The sequence below is a fragment of the Lepidochelys olivacea genome, assembly GCF_965140295.1.
Source record: "Lepidochelys olivacea isolate rLepOli2 genome assembly, chromosome: 6".
In the NCBI taxonomy this organism is placed as follows: Eukaryota; Metazoa; Chordata; order Testudines; family Cheloniidae; genus Lepidochelys; species Lepidochelys olivacea.
In genome coordinates this window covers 19136380-19149864 of record NC_140416.1, presented here as the reverse complement: position 1 = coordinate 19149864, position 13485 = coordinate 19136380, and the positions used below count along the sequence as shown (strand labels likewise).

The window sequence follows — 13485 nt, the reverse complement described above, 5'->3', positions numbered from 1 at the left end:
ATTCAGAACAGGTAGGTAAGCTCCCATGGGGGAAAAAATCTAAGGGAAAAAGGAGTCAGTGAGTGCTGGCAGGTTTTTCAAGGTGACAATATTAAAAGCTCAACTGCAAACTATCCCAATGCAACAAAAAATAGGAAGAATAGTAAGAGACCAGTATGGCTCCGTTGGGATCTCTTTAATTACCTGAAAATCAAAAAGGAATCATACAAAAAGTGGAAACATGGACAGATTGATAAGGAGGAGTACAAAAGAGCAGCACAAGAATATAGGGATAAAATCAGAAAGACTAAAGAACAAACTGAGTTGTGCCTTCCCAGGGACTTAAAAGGCAATAAGAGAAGGTTCATTAAATACATTTGGAGCAAGAGAAAGACAAAGGAAAGTGTAGGTCCTCTATTTAGCGGGCATGGAGAGTGCTGTTCTGCTGTGCTAAAATTCCCACTCCAGTGCTATACATCACTTCAGTGGCTGTTGGAGCGATTGAGCAATCAGGAAGGAAAGAGCAAATGCATCACTTTTCTCAGGGCTGAGAGAGAATTTTATATCTGTCGCCCTGGCACAACTCTACTCACCCACCCATCTGGGGCAAGTGATTGTTTTGAAGAAGGTTATTTGGCAGTGAAGTAGCTGGACACTGAATAGATTTTAGTGGTCTCAGTAAGTTAGTGAATTTTCTTGACAAAAGAGATCCATGCCGAAAGCCAACACAAAATATGCACACCTACTGCACTACATAAGCACAACGGCACAAAACAAAGAAACCAAGAAAATCACACATCACTGTCCATTCCTAGGCACTGGCCAAGTAATACAAATCTAGGGTATCAAAGTTTTCTCATTGCCCCAGAACTGGGCAGGCACCCTCACTGAGGCCAGCCTGAGGCATGCCCATACGAAGTCTTCTTCTAATTATGATCCAAAAGCAGCTTTGGAAGCCAGCACTGAAGCACAGCAATTGTACAGAAACAGATGCTTGTGAAGAAATGCACTCAATCTACCTATGGTATTTATATGGCACCCATCATCATAGCATTTAGGTGCCTTAAAATCTTTAACACACACCCGTGAGAGTAATGAGGTGTTATTATCCCATTTTACAAATGGAGTACTCTCTCTTACACGCGTATGGCATCTGTACAGCAACGCTATATCAATGTAGCTGCAGGTCCATACACCATTTCAAGGCCTCCTCTGTGACACTGGAGATCATCCAATCATCTTTGACTCCATATGTGATAAATGGGAGGGAAGGGGGGAGCTCCCTTATATGGACACCCAGCCAACCAGTTAGCTTTAAAAACCCCTGTTAGAACCGGGTCTCTACTTGCTTTACCTATAAAGGGTTAACAAGCCCACAGTAAAAGGAAAGGGAGTGGGCACCTGACCAAAAAAGAGCCAATGGGAAGGCTAGAACTTTTTAAAATGGGGAAAAAACTTCCCCTTTCTCTCTGTTGTTGTTTCTCTGGGAAAGAGGGGAACAGGGAGCAGTTACGCTATGAGAAGCTTTAAGCCAGGTATGATCATAAATCATCAGATCCCAGAGCTACTTATTTGGAACTCCCAAATGTGTAAGTAGATCAGGAATGTTTAGAAAGACGCAATTAGGTGTATTTCTGTTTATTTCTTATGGCTAGTGGACTCCTCTGTGCTAACCCCAGATGCTTTTGTTTGCTTGTAACCTTTAAGATGAACCCGCAAGAAAGCTATTTGGGGTGCTTAATTTTTGGAATTTCTCTTTTAAAACCTAGCAAAAACCTACGTTTCTTTTTTTGTTTGTTTTTAATAAAAGGTACCTTTTTTTTTTTAAAGAAGAGGATTGGATTTTTGGTGTCCTAAGAGGTTTGTGCATATATTAATTAGCTGGTGGCAACAGGTAATTGCCTTTGTTTTCTTTCTCAGCTCTTCCCCGAGGTTGAAGGGCTTGAGGGCACCCCACACGAAGGAATCCCCTTGTAATTTCATAGAATATCAGGGTTGGAAGGGACCTCAGGAGGTCATCTAGTCCAACCCCCTGCTCAAAGCAGGACCAATCCCCAATTTTTGCCCCAAATGGCCCCCTCAAGGATTGAACTCACAACCCTGGGTTTAGTGCACCTTCCTGGGTTCCAAAAGGGGTTTTCCATTTGGGTAGTGGCAACATTTACCAAGCCAAGGTCAGAGAAAAAGCTGTAACCTTGGGAGTTTAATACAAGCCCGGAGTGGCAAGTATTAATTTTTAATCCTTGCAGGCCTCCGCACTCTAAGTGCCAAAATGGGGAATCAGCCTTGACACCCTATTTGGGGCACTGTGTTATGTGTTCAATGGTTTGGATGTTCTCACCTCAGTCGCACAAAGGGGAATCTTTGATTTTCCACTTGTGCATCAAGTAGATGTATCTTCCATGGTTTGTTTGGATACACTTCAACACGATCCAAAGTCTGCATGGCAGGTTGAAACCAGGAGGGTGGCTTGTTGGGTGTGTAATAATATGCTTGTTTGGAGAAGTAGATGAGGTCTGGACACTTTGCCATTCCCTGGCCAGATACAGAGACATGAGTTGGTCACGTGTGGTCCAGAGTGGTTTCTGCGATTCCAGGTGTTGCTGGGGTATGTTATCCATAATCTGCCAGATGGGAAGTTCTGGGTAGTCTTCACAACGTTTAAGTTCTGTGTTGTGGCTATATGCTGGCGGATATATGGAGGTTCAATGTTTGCTAATGCAGAAAGCCATGGCAGAGGTGATACTTTTAACGTATGGGGTACTGAGGCACTGTAAGGCTATGTGACTTTATCAAGGTCACATAGGAAGTATGTGGACAGAGCAGGGAATTGAAAATGGGTCTTCTGAGTGCTAGGCTAGGACTCTAACCACTGGATGCATGCAGTCCAGATTGTACTTGTGTGGAGCATTTAGAAGACTTTCTACCAGAACTACAGAGTAGAGGAGGTCAACCATGGAAGAATGACCAGTGCACTATATTAGGGGTAAGACCAAATGAAGTGGGGCAGCTGAGACAGCAATGCCTGCTGTCTACTTTAGCACTGCACAAGTGCAGATTGATGCTCTAGTGAGCCTTGCTCAGAACAAGTGCAATCCCAATGAAGCTGTGAATGCCTCTGCATGAAAGTGATCTATTGTGGGTACTGGGGCAGTCAGGCTTGGGCCCGCTGAGAACTAAAGGCCCCACACCTTCAACCAAGAAGGAGGGACCATTAAACGAAGACCACAAAAGAATTTGTGGGGCAATAAATGAGAAAAACAGAAATGGAATGAGCTCATAGGTTAAGAATTAGGGAACCTGAAGGGGACAGAGCAGAGAATTCCCCCCCACCACAGCACCCACTGCTCTCAAAGTCATCTAAGGAGTATGTGAAAACTGCCCAGAAGAACTCTCCCCGGGTGAATGGTGGGGAATGAGTTTGGGTGGTGTGTTAAAGAGTTGCTAGGGGGGTGCAAAGGTGAAATGCTGTAATGTAGACAAGGCTTCGATGTTCGCCTCCCACAAAGCCACACTTTGTCCCAAGTTAGTTTTGATGGAGATACCTTTGGTGACACAGCAGGTCTCCCAATCCTGCAACAATCCTGGTGCATCTAAGGGCCAAAGGGGGAAGGGATTCTGAAAACAGTCTCAGAAGACAGATTTAAGATCAAAGATGAATGTGGGGGATTGATGTTGCAATCAACATGAGAAATCATACAGGTCGATGTCAAAAGAACAGCCGTGGGATTTTAGTTTGCTGGGAGTGAAAACCATGGGCTGGTTTACAGTGCTAATCCCTGACCTTTCAGGCTATTTGCAAACAAAAACACTCAGAATCTAATCTGAATCCTCTTTAAAATAGTGCTGGGCAGCTAAATGTTATGGGCCAGATCCTCAGATTGTGTAAACTGTTGTTAACAGAAGAGCGGCCCTACTGGGTCAGACCAATGGTCCATCCAGCCCAGTATCCTATCTACCGACAGTGGCCAGTGCTAGTTGCCCCAGAGGGAGTGAACTTAACAGGTAATGATCTAGTGATCTCTCTTCTGCCACCCATCTCCACCCTCTGACAAACAGAGGCTAGGGACACCATTCCTTACCATCCTGGCTAATAGCCATTAATAGCCTAACCTCCACAGAATTTTCCAGTTCTCTTTTAAACCCTGTTTTCGTCCTAGCCTTCACAGCCTCCTCAGGCAACGAGTTCCACAGGTTGACTGTGTGCTGAATGAAGAAGAACTTCCTTTTATTTGTTTTAAACCTACTACCCATTAACTTCATTTGGTGACCCCTAGTTCTTAAATTATGGGAACAAGTAAATAACTTTTTCTTATTCACTTTCTCCACACCACTCATGATTTTATATACCTCTATCATATCCCCCCTTAGTCTCCTCTTTTCCAAGCTGAAAAGTCCTAGCCTCTTTCATCTCTCCTCATATGGGGCCTGTTCCAAACCCCTAATTGTTTTAGTTGCCCTTTCTGAACCTTTTCTAATGCCAATATATCTTTTTTGAGATGCGAGGACCACATCTGTACGCAGTATTCAAGATGTGAGCATGCCATGGATTTATATGAGGGCAATAAGATATTCTCCGTCTTATTCTCTATCCCTTTTTTAATGATTCCTAACATCCCATTTGCTTTTTTGACTGCCGCTGCACACTGCGTGGAAGTCTTCAGAGAACTATCCATGATGACTCCAAGATCTTTCTCCTGATTAGTTGTAGCTAAATTAGCCCCCATCATATTGTATGTATAGTTGGGGTTATTTTTTCCAATGTGCATTACTTTACATTTATCCACATTAAACTTAATTTGCCATTTTGTTGCCCAACCACTTAGTTTTGTGAGATCTTTTTGAAGTTCTTCACAGTCTGCTTTGGTCTTAACTATCTTGAGCAGTTTAGTATCATCTGCAAACTTTGCCACCTCACTGTTTACCCCTTTCTCCAGATCATTTTTATGAATAAGTTGAATAGCATTGGTGTTGCTCCACTGAAGCCTCTGGAGTGACACTGATTAAAATCAGCTGAGGAACTAGCCACATAAAAAGTCAGGAAGCCTCTGTCCCAGGTGATGTGGTCTATCAGTTAACAGAGGATCCTTCTCGCTCATACCGTTGGCCTCTCCTCCTGGGGCGCACCTGGCCTAAACTCATAATCTACACTGAAGTCTGCTTATAAAGTGAATTCTCTATAGGCAAAGGCTACAATCTGTGAGATTAATGGGGAGAAACAAAAGGAAACATCCATGACAAGATTCTGTTGTCTCCTGAAAAGGCAGAGTGAACTCTCGGATTCTGTACATAGCAGAGGATCTCTGAAGAGTGTTTTATCAGTCACATAGACTGAGCCTCCTTTTTAACTTCCTGTGAATAAAATAATTACTTATGTTCAATACAAAATCAAAGGAAATGCAAGTGCCCAGCTAGCTGGCTCCAAGCACTGCACACTGCACAGACCCCTACATTCCACCATTCCTATTTTTCAAGTGATCTCTACATTCCAGCTCGCAAAAGAAAAGGAACCAGCAGTATCCAAAGAGCTCAGAAATCCCAGTTAAGCTGATTGGGAAGAACAGCACTGATACAACGTGCAGCCATAGCCTTGATCAGTATTCCTAATACTTCAAATATACGGCTTAGCTGTGTGTGGCATTTGGAACTAGCCTTCAAGCTGAGTAGCTGTGTTTTCTTTGACTTTGAGCCGTTGTTTTAATTATTTTTAATTAAAGTAATCACTTTTGCTCAATGCTGCCTTTGTGACAGGTACAGCACCATCATCTGCCATGCAATCTGCAAGCTCACTCGTTTGCAAGGGCTATCTTCTGCTATTTCCCAAATCAGATATTATTTATGTATTCACAATACCAACAACGGCTAGGAAGACATACTGCGTCCGTGCTCATATGTCAAATCCTTTCAACTGAAGTTTCTTGGCTTTTTAACAGTGCTACTTGTTCGTTTTCCCATTCTCGTCTGTTGTATTATATATACGTAAGGGAAGCTCAACAGCAGTCTGAACACAGATTGTTCCCTTCTCTTGCCCCTGACCCAACAAGGACAATCCAGGCTCGGCACCCAAATCTCACTGAAATTCAATGGGATTTGAGCATTTGAAAATTCCATCCCAAGTCGGTGGGGTTCTCAGGTTCTCCTGAAAACAAATGCTTATACACAAGACTCATTCCAGGGCTCCACCTCCACCGCCACCGCTCTCCCCATATGTGCCCAACATATAGAGACACACCATAGATGCATTGAGCTCTCCAGATTGGAATGACATGCAGGCATCTCATTTCGTGGATAAGAGGAGCACTGTTGCAAATACTTATTACACCCTACTTTAAAAAGGTATTCAAACTCCACGATCAGGTGAACATGTTCTGTTGAGTTACTGATGAGGGAAAGCAGAAGATTTGCAGCAAAGTCATGAAAAGATTGTACTGAGATTGGAAGGGGAAAATGTTTTCTTCATAGTATTTTTAGCTCGGATTTTCAAAAGGGCCTAATGGAGTGAATTAGGCACCCAACCTGCATTGAAGCACCTAGCACCCTTAGATGCCTTTGACTATCCCAGGCATCAATTTCAAAAGCATTAATAGAACCACTAGAGATGCAAAAGGCCTATCAAAGCATCTAATCTGCCCACATGCTAGGGCTGGTTTGTTACCCTATACTATATTCTTGAGTGCTTGGTCCAGTCCACTTTCAAAGCATCTAACGGAATCATCTCTCACTACAGGGCTCTGATCCCAGCTCTCCCCACCAATGTTTTCTTCTCCTTCATGATTCAAATGAAATGCATCTCGATGCAAAGGATAAATGGCACGACTCAAGGTGAAAGATATACCTGATGCTGGATTTTGCTAGCAAGAGAAGGATCAAATACGCACACATTGAATTGGCCTCAGTTTAAAGTGTGGATATAGTCAGAAGACAATGCTGCTTGAACATTCCAGGCATCATGCTGAGCTTCCAGTGCTTACATTCAGGAAAAAACAAATATAGCCCCTGGGTTTGAGACTGGCAAACTGAACAATTTCTCATGTAGAAAATCAAATTGATGGAGCATAAATGTGGAATAACCAAGAGGTGGTTTTCACAAAGACGCTTTCTGCGTCACGCTGCCTCACCCAAAAGGATTCCAAGTGCAGAAACTTACCGGGGCTGGTAGTTTTGCTGATGCCACACACGATGGACAACGATGAAACCTTGATCTCCCACAGCAATAATGGCCTTTCAGTGCTGCCACTGTAAAACAAACAAACATACATACATACATATCAGTAAACTAAACAGATGATGACTCAGGAGACACTTCACGAATGCAGGAAGTGCAAGAGAGGTGATTTCTTTTCAATCCAGTCACTTTTAAAACCCTAACACCAGTGCGTAATCTGTAATGAAAGACGTGCTGGGGTTCGAACAGTTTCTTTACTTTCATGACTGATGCCGCAAGCCCTGAGGTGTTGGGGTAATATACTGCCAAACCTAGTGGTGCCAGGGCTGAGCCCTGGCACAAATTAAACAATGCCTAACACCTTACCCCATAGCTCCCAACCCCTCATCTTTGCTCCTATCCACATATTTAAAACCTCAGTAAAAGCTTGGTACCAAAATAAATTACTGAAAGCAAAATTCATACTATAAAAATCACCCTAGAGTGACCAGATGGAGGGGAGGACCTCGCTGGTTGATTTCCCACTCATTATCAGACAAGGGAAGACCTTCTTGTCTAAGCAAATTTGTATATAAAATAAGAAAACTGCTGTGGAAATGTGATGGTGGTAGGAGTGGGGGAGCGGCAGCAACTCCAGCCATATCTCAGACCCCAGAATTACAGAAGTAGTAACTGAGGTTTGCCATCCTTCCAAGATACAAGCTGCTATTGGTCCCAGTGAATGATACACAGGAAAACCAGCAAGAGGAACCCAAGTGTGCAAATATGCCCCCTGTAGAGGATGATCATGGCCAGAAACAGTAACAATTTGAAGTTTTTCTAAGACCAGTTATCTGAGTTGCTCAAAGGGTTTTATAAACCTCAATGGATTAAGCGTGTGAAGTGGGGAAAAGGTTCTACTGTGATCAGTTCATCCCTTAGCAAAATACAGACATCCTCTGTATGGAACATGACAGCTACTGTACAGCAACTCTGCACCACAGTTTAAAGAAGAAAGAACATCTCTATCCTGGCAAAAATCACATACATAACTCACCAACAATGCAGTTCTGCCTATGGTAGCAACAATGGAAGCTGTAGTGTAGACAGGACTCACAAACAGTACCCAAGCTCTGCTTCCTACACTACAGCTTCCATCATTGCTACCACAGGTGGTCAATACTTTGTTGCCAGCACAGATGTGGCCCTAGCAAAGAAGAAGTGTGCTGTATCCATATGGCAATGCAAAGGGTTTTTAGTTAAGCACAATCCAATCATCCTAGCAGTACTTTGGCCAGATCATCAGAGTTAACATGACAACTCCTAGGAAAGCTCTACAGCATCTTCACTCACCACCAGCGGTCACAACCTTGGTTTAACATCACATTTGAAAGATGGTTGGTTTGCATCACGGTTCAGGGTAACTGCACCTTTATTTCCCCACAGGGATCAGCCAGGGCACCTACACTCAGGCTTCCAGATCCCAGCTGTCGTTGCTCTTCGATGGAGACCTGCTCCCTCCCCCTTTTGACTGCAGTATTTCCAAGCTGCACAGTTCCTTGACTACGCTGTGTTCTCCCCAACAGAGACAGGCTGCCCAAACAGAACCTGCTTGTTTTGTCCTTAGGGATGGCTAACAGCTGTAACTGCTACAGTTATAACGGTTCCACAGTACTTCCTATGCAGGCCTACTTTATTCTTAGGGTAAAAAGCATTAGAGAGAAAACATTTAAAAACAATAAAAGAACATACCCGCATGCTAATAAGATTAGCAGTGTTAACCCCCAATGTTAATATGGATTCCATCAGGAACAGTCCTTCAAACCCCACCCAAGGGGGTTACCAGTTCATCATAGTTTCAGCTGAGAAGAAGCACCGAGACCTTCCAACCCTACCCAGTTGTCCTGTCCATTTTCTGGACCAGGAAAAAGGCTCTGAGACAATTTAAAACCAGACTATTTATCCAAAAACCCTTTCTTTGTCCAATGGTTCCCGGAGACTCCAGTTTGAAGTAATATATGCAGACCTCTCCAGGGGGATGGCTTCAAAAGATTGATAACAGAGGAAGTACATAAGTGTCCCCCTTCCCTAGCAGAAAAAGTACACACAATGCCACAACAACACACACACAATTGTGTTTTAATACGATGTACCCAAAAGGTATTAACCTTAACTTGATACGGTTTAACTGAATTCAGCGAACTTTACCTTAATTCCATAAGGTTTGTTCAGGACATGGGTAGTCTGTCACCACCACTCAGATTGGTTTACCATACTTTAACTCACATTTATAGCTAGTGGCTCCAGGTGCTGAATGCCAATAATTTCCAGATGGGCCCCAAATCCAGCAAAAAAGGAAATCAGGCAAAACAAAGGAGATCCTTGCTATGTGAAGGAATGTTTCTGTCTGACATTTCACTGGCACATAAAGCTACCTGGCCCAGAGGAGAATCAGTAATACTTTCCATAGAGGTTGCTTTATTTTTAAACTGAGAATTAATGAAGTTGACACCAAGTGTTTCTTGAGAAGATATAGCTGTCTGATGGTTTTTAGAAGTCTTTAAAAGAAAAAAAACCCTACAATGACAAATACAAGGAGCAGCAGCACCTTTTAAGGCAGAAGGAAGCTGAAAACCAAGCCCTAGTTTTTAGGCATGCCTGAGTCATAACAGAGAGCCCTTCACTAAAAACAAATTCACTGGCTGGGAAAGAATGAGTTAGGCGCCTGTGTGATAAGGACGAGAAAGGATCCCTCTTTTCTCAACATTTTAGACAGCTGGAGTAAGTCAGCTGATGTGGGTTTTGTCCCTTTGGATTAACATGGATATGACTGGATATGCGGCTTCAAGGCTCAGCACTGAAGTCTGTAGCTCTGATTTTTCGGGGGTGCGGGGACAGGGAGTGGAGGTGTTTGACTGGGAGAGTAAGAGAGAGGAGCAGTCAGTGAAACCAGTGGGGCTAAATAATGGCTTCAGAGAGCTGTCTATTCTTCCTCTTGACCAGAAACACATTGGAAACACATTTCCCAAGGCAAGGGCAGTGTCACAGGAATCATGGATGAAGGGATTTCTGATTTCCTCTCCCTTGCTTTTATTTATTTATTAAAAAAACAAACAGACGATACAGGACTGCCATCATCTGCCCCCATGCCCTGAATGGTGGCAAACCTATGACCGATCTCTCAGGGAATCAGCTCTCACACACATTGGGCCTAAATCTCCCATCATACAGGTGTAACACCACTGAAGTTCATATAGTAAACTTCTCAGGAAACCTGAGGTTTTTTCCTGGCTATGGAAATAATCTGCTGTGAGATCTTGGATAAGACCCTTCCCCTCCCTATGCCTCTGATTCCCCTCCCACCCTTTGTCTGTCTACCCTCTTAAGACTGTAAGCTCTTTGGGGCAGGGACTGTCTCTTACCATGTGTTTGTACAGTTGGCTAACATAATAGGGACTCTATGTGCTATTTTAATGCTTCTACTAATAGTAATAAGAACAAACTACACAATGCCTCAGATTAATACTATAGGGTTTCTCTCATAACTCATTAATACCATATATCTTACTTTACAGACCAGAGGTGTGTTTTATTTTATTATTTTCCAGTGATTCTGGTCTGTTTTCAATGTTTCCTGTTCTTCCTCTGGCGTGCCCTGCAGATACAGTCGCACTCCAGTGCACTCCAGTTGCTCTAACGGAAAATCTCTGACAATTTCTAACTCTTTAGCAGATTTCCTCTGGCTCACTTCACAGTTATTTAGCCTATTCACAGACATGATCTGGAGTGGAGGAATTGCATCCTGGAGTGAGATAGCAAATTGAGCACCGGCACCTTAATTCAAAATGGCAGATTACAGACATGTCACTGACAGACCAGTTCTCTAGAACCAGGACACCTTGAACTAAAAAGACAGGTAGCAGGAATCCCTTTTTCCCCCCCTTCTTCCAAAATCTTGGTTGTCAGAACCTGCATTTTATTTCTCTATGACTGGGGTAAGGAATCTGGTTTCCACCTGCAACATAGCTTACATTTCCCAGCATCGTTTGTTGCTGCTTGCTGGAATGTTTAAAAGCTGGGGATTACGAAAACAGAGGCACAGAATCATAGAAATATAGGACTGGAAGAGACTGTGAGAAGTCAGAGTCCTGTCCCCTGCGCTGTAGCAGACCCACACTTACACCATCCCTGACAGGTGTTTGTCCAGCCTGTTCTTAAACACCTCAATGACGGGGATTCCACAACCTCCCTTGGAAGCCTATTCCAGAGCTCAACAACCTTATAGTTAGAAAGCTTTTCCTAACATCTAACCTCTCAATCTCCCCTGCTGCAGATTCAGCTGACTACTTCTGGTCTTATCTTCAGTGTGTATGGGAAAAAAACTGATAACCATCTTCTCTGTTAAACCATTTAACATATGTGAAGACTTAGCAGTTCCCCACTCAGTCCTCTTTTCTCAAGACTAAACAGGCCCAGGTTTTTTCAATCTTTCCTCATAGGTCACTTTTTCTAAATCTTATCATTTTTGTTGCTCTCCTCTGGACTCACTCCAATTTGTCCACATCTTTTCTAAGATGTGGCGCCCAGAATTGGACACAGTACTCCAGTGCCAAGTAGAGCAGGACAATTACCCATCATGTCTTACATATGACACTCCTCTTAATAAACCCCAGCATGATATTAGCCTTTTTTTTTTGCAGCTGTGTCACACTGATGACTCACATTCAGTGTGTGGTACACTATAACCCTCAGATCCTTTCCAGTACTACCACCTAGCCAATTATTCCCCATTTAATAGCTGTGCATTTGACTTTTCCTTCCTGAGTGAAGTACTTTGCACTGGTCCGCATTGAATAATGTGCGCTGCTGTTGTGCTAGATTTCCACAAACACAACTCTGGCAATGCATCCTAATCTTGACCAGAAAATAACCCCAGCCACCCTGCGATTACAGTTCTGGGCCTCTCAGGAAAATATGCAGTAAGTTGCACTGAACTATGTGGAGACTTTCTGATGCAGAAATACATTCCTGAGTGGGATGAGATCACCTAATACATTTAGCTGTGTGACCCTGGCAGGAAGAGAAAGGCTGGAGTGCTAACCTACTGCTTCACTGAGCATCTCTTGGCAGAAGCCATCGTAAAGCAATGTTCCTTCCCAGGATCTGACATACACTCATGGTTTGACATTTACCAGACTTCTATTAGCCAGAAGACAAGGTCTACTAGCAGAGGCCATTTTAAAAGGCCCCACTCCTCCCATGAAAGCTGGTGAGTGGCATTATTAAGTCCTATCTGTGAGCATGCACACAGAGTGATGGTCTTGGAAGGTAGGCAGGTGGCTATCTCTCACCCCCAGATCAGACACAACTGCCTTAACTAGTTGCAAGTGACGTGGTTCAGTTTGCCTCCCACTTTCCCGCCATCACAGTCATGTTTGTAACTCTGCGCCTGACATACTGCCTGAACAGGTCTTTATTAGCACATCTGGACAAATCCGGTCATCTCACCACTTGGGCCTCCATAGGGGATTCAGTATCCAGAGATACACAAAAAGAGGCACGTGGGAAAGTCCAGTCTGGGACATCCTGCTGAACGTGGAGCTCAGAGGAAAATAAAAGCAGATTTGTGAGCAGGATTTTTTTTTAAATGGAAATAATAAAAAAAATTCAATGTAGTTTGTTGGTAAAGGGACATTTTACTTGTTGCCTGTATATTTTTTCAAGTGAGAATTCAATTGGTTCCAGGCTGCTTATTTCAAATTATTTTCCTTCAATTCACGTAGAATGCTACAAAATATTACCTTGCCCTAATAGAAGGTTAAGACATGCAATGCTTCACTGTCTGCCAAACTGTCCCATCAACACGTGCTATAGAATTGGCATCATAACAGACAAGCTATCTCCCATTGACATCTGCTTCAGCACTTGAAGTATCCTCTTGGGTTCTCCCATCTTCAGCACTGATGCTCCCTCATCTTTCACCTCTTCCAACACTTCCTGAACTCTCTGCCTTTCACATCCCATCCTCACCTGTGGAAACGGCCGAATTCCATCAACATCTGCCTCAACAGTATCTCCAGAGGACACCGGACTGTTCTTGAACTTCAAACTTCATGACTAAGAACCCTAGAATCATCTGCTATATACATGGGTACCGCTGTTAGTAACTGGAGTAGTGGGTTTGAGCTTTCATGGAGCTAGTGCAAGAGCAGCTGAAAGCTCAGTTATTAATTTGCGCTGAGTAACCAGCTGCACTGTACGTCCATTCTTCAACTCACAGTGGGAAAAGTGGGGCCCAGTCCAATGACCCTTGAAGTCAATTGAAGGACTTCCATGGATTTCAGTGAGTGGTGGATCAAGCC

At 43.4% G+C, this 13485-nt stretch overlaps 1 protein-coding gene across 3 annotated transcripts in view; it reads right to left on the bottom strand.

Moving 5' to 3' along the window:
• The window catches only part of TSPAN4 (tetraspanin 4), a 658755-nt gene that overhangs the window by 509418 nt on the left and 135852 nt on the right, over positions 1-13485 (bottom strand). For all 3 annotated transcript variants that reach the window (XM_084632554.1, XM_084632553.1, XM_084632558.1), the window contains exon 2: positions 7127-7215. The gene's annotated coding sequence lies outside the window, so the exon portion shown is untranslated. The remainder of the gene's footprint in view (positions 1-7126; positions 7216-13485) is intronic.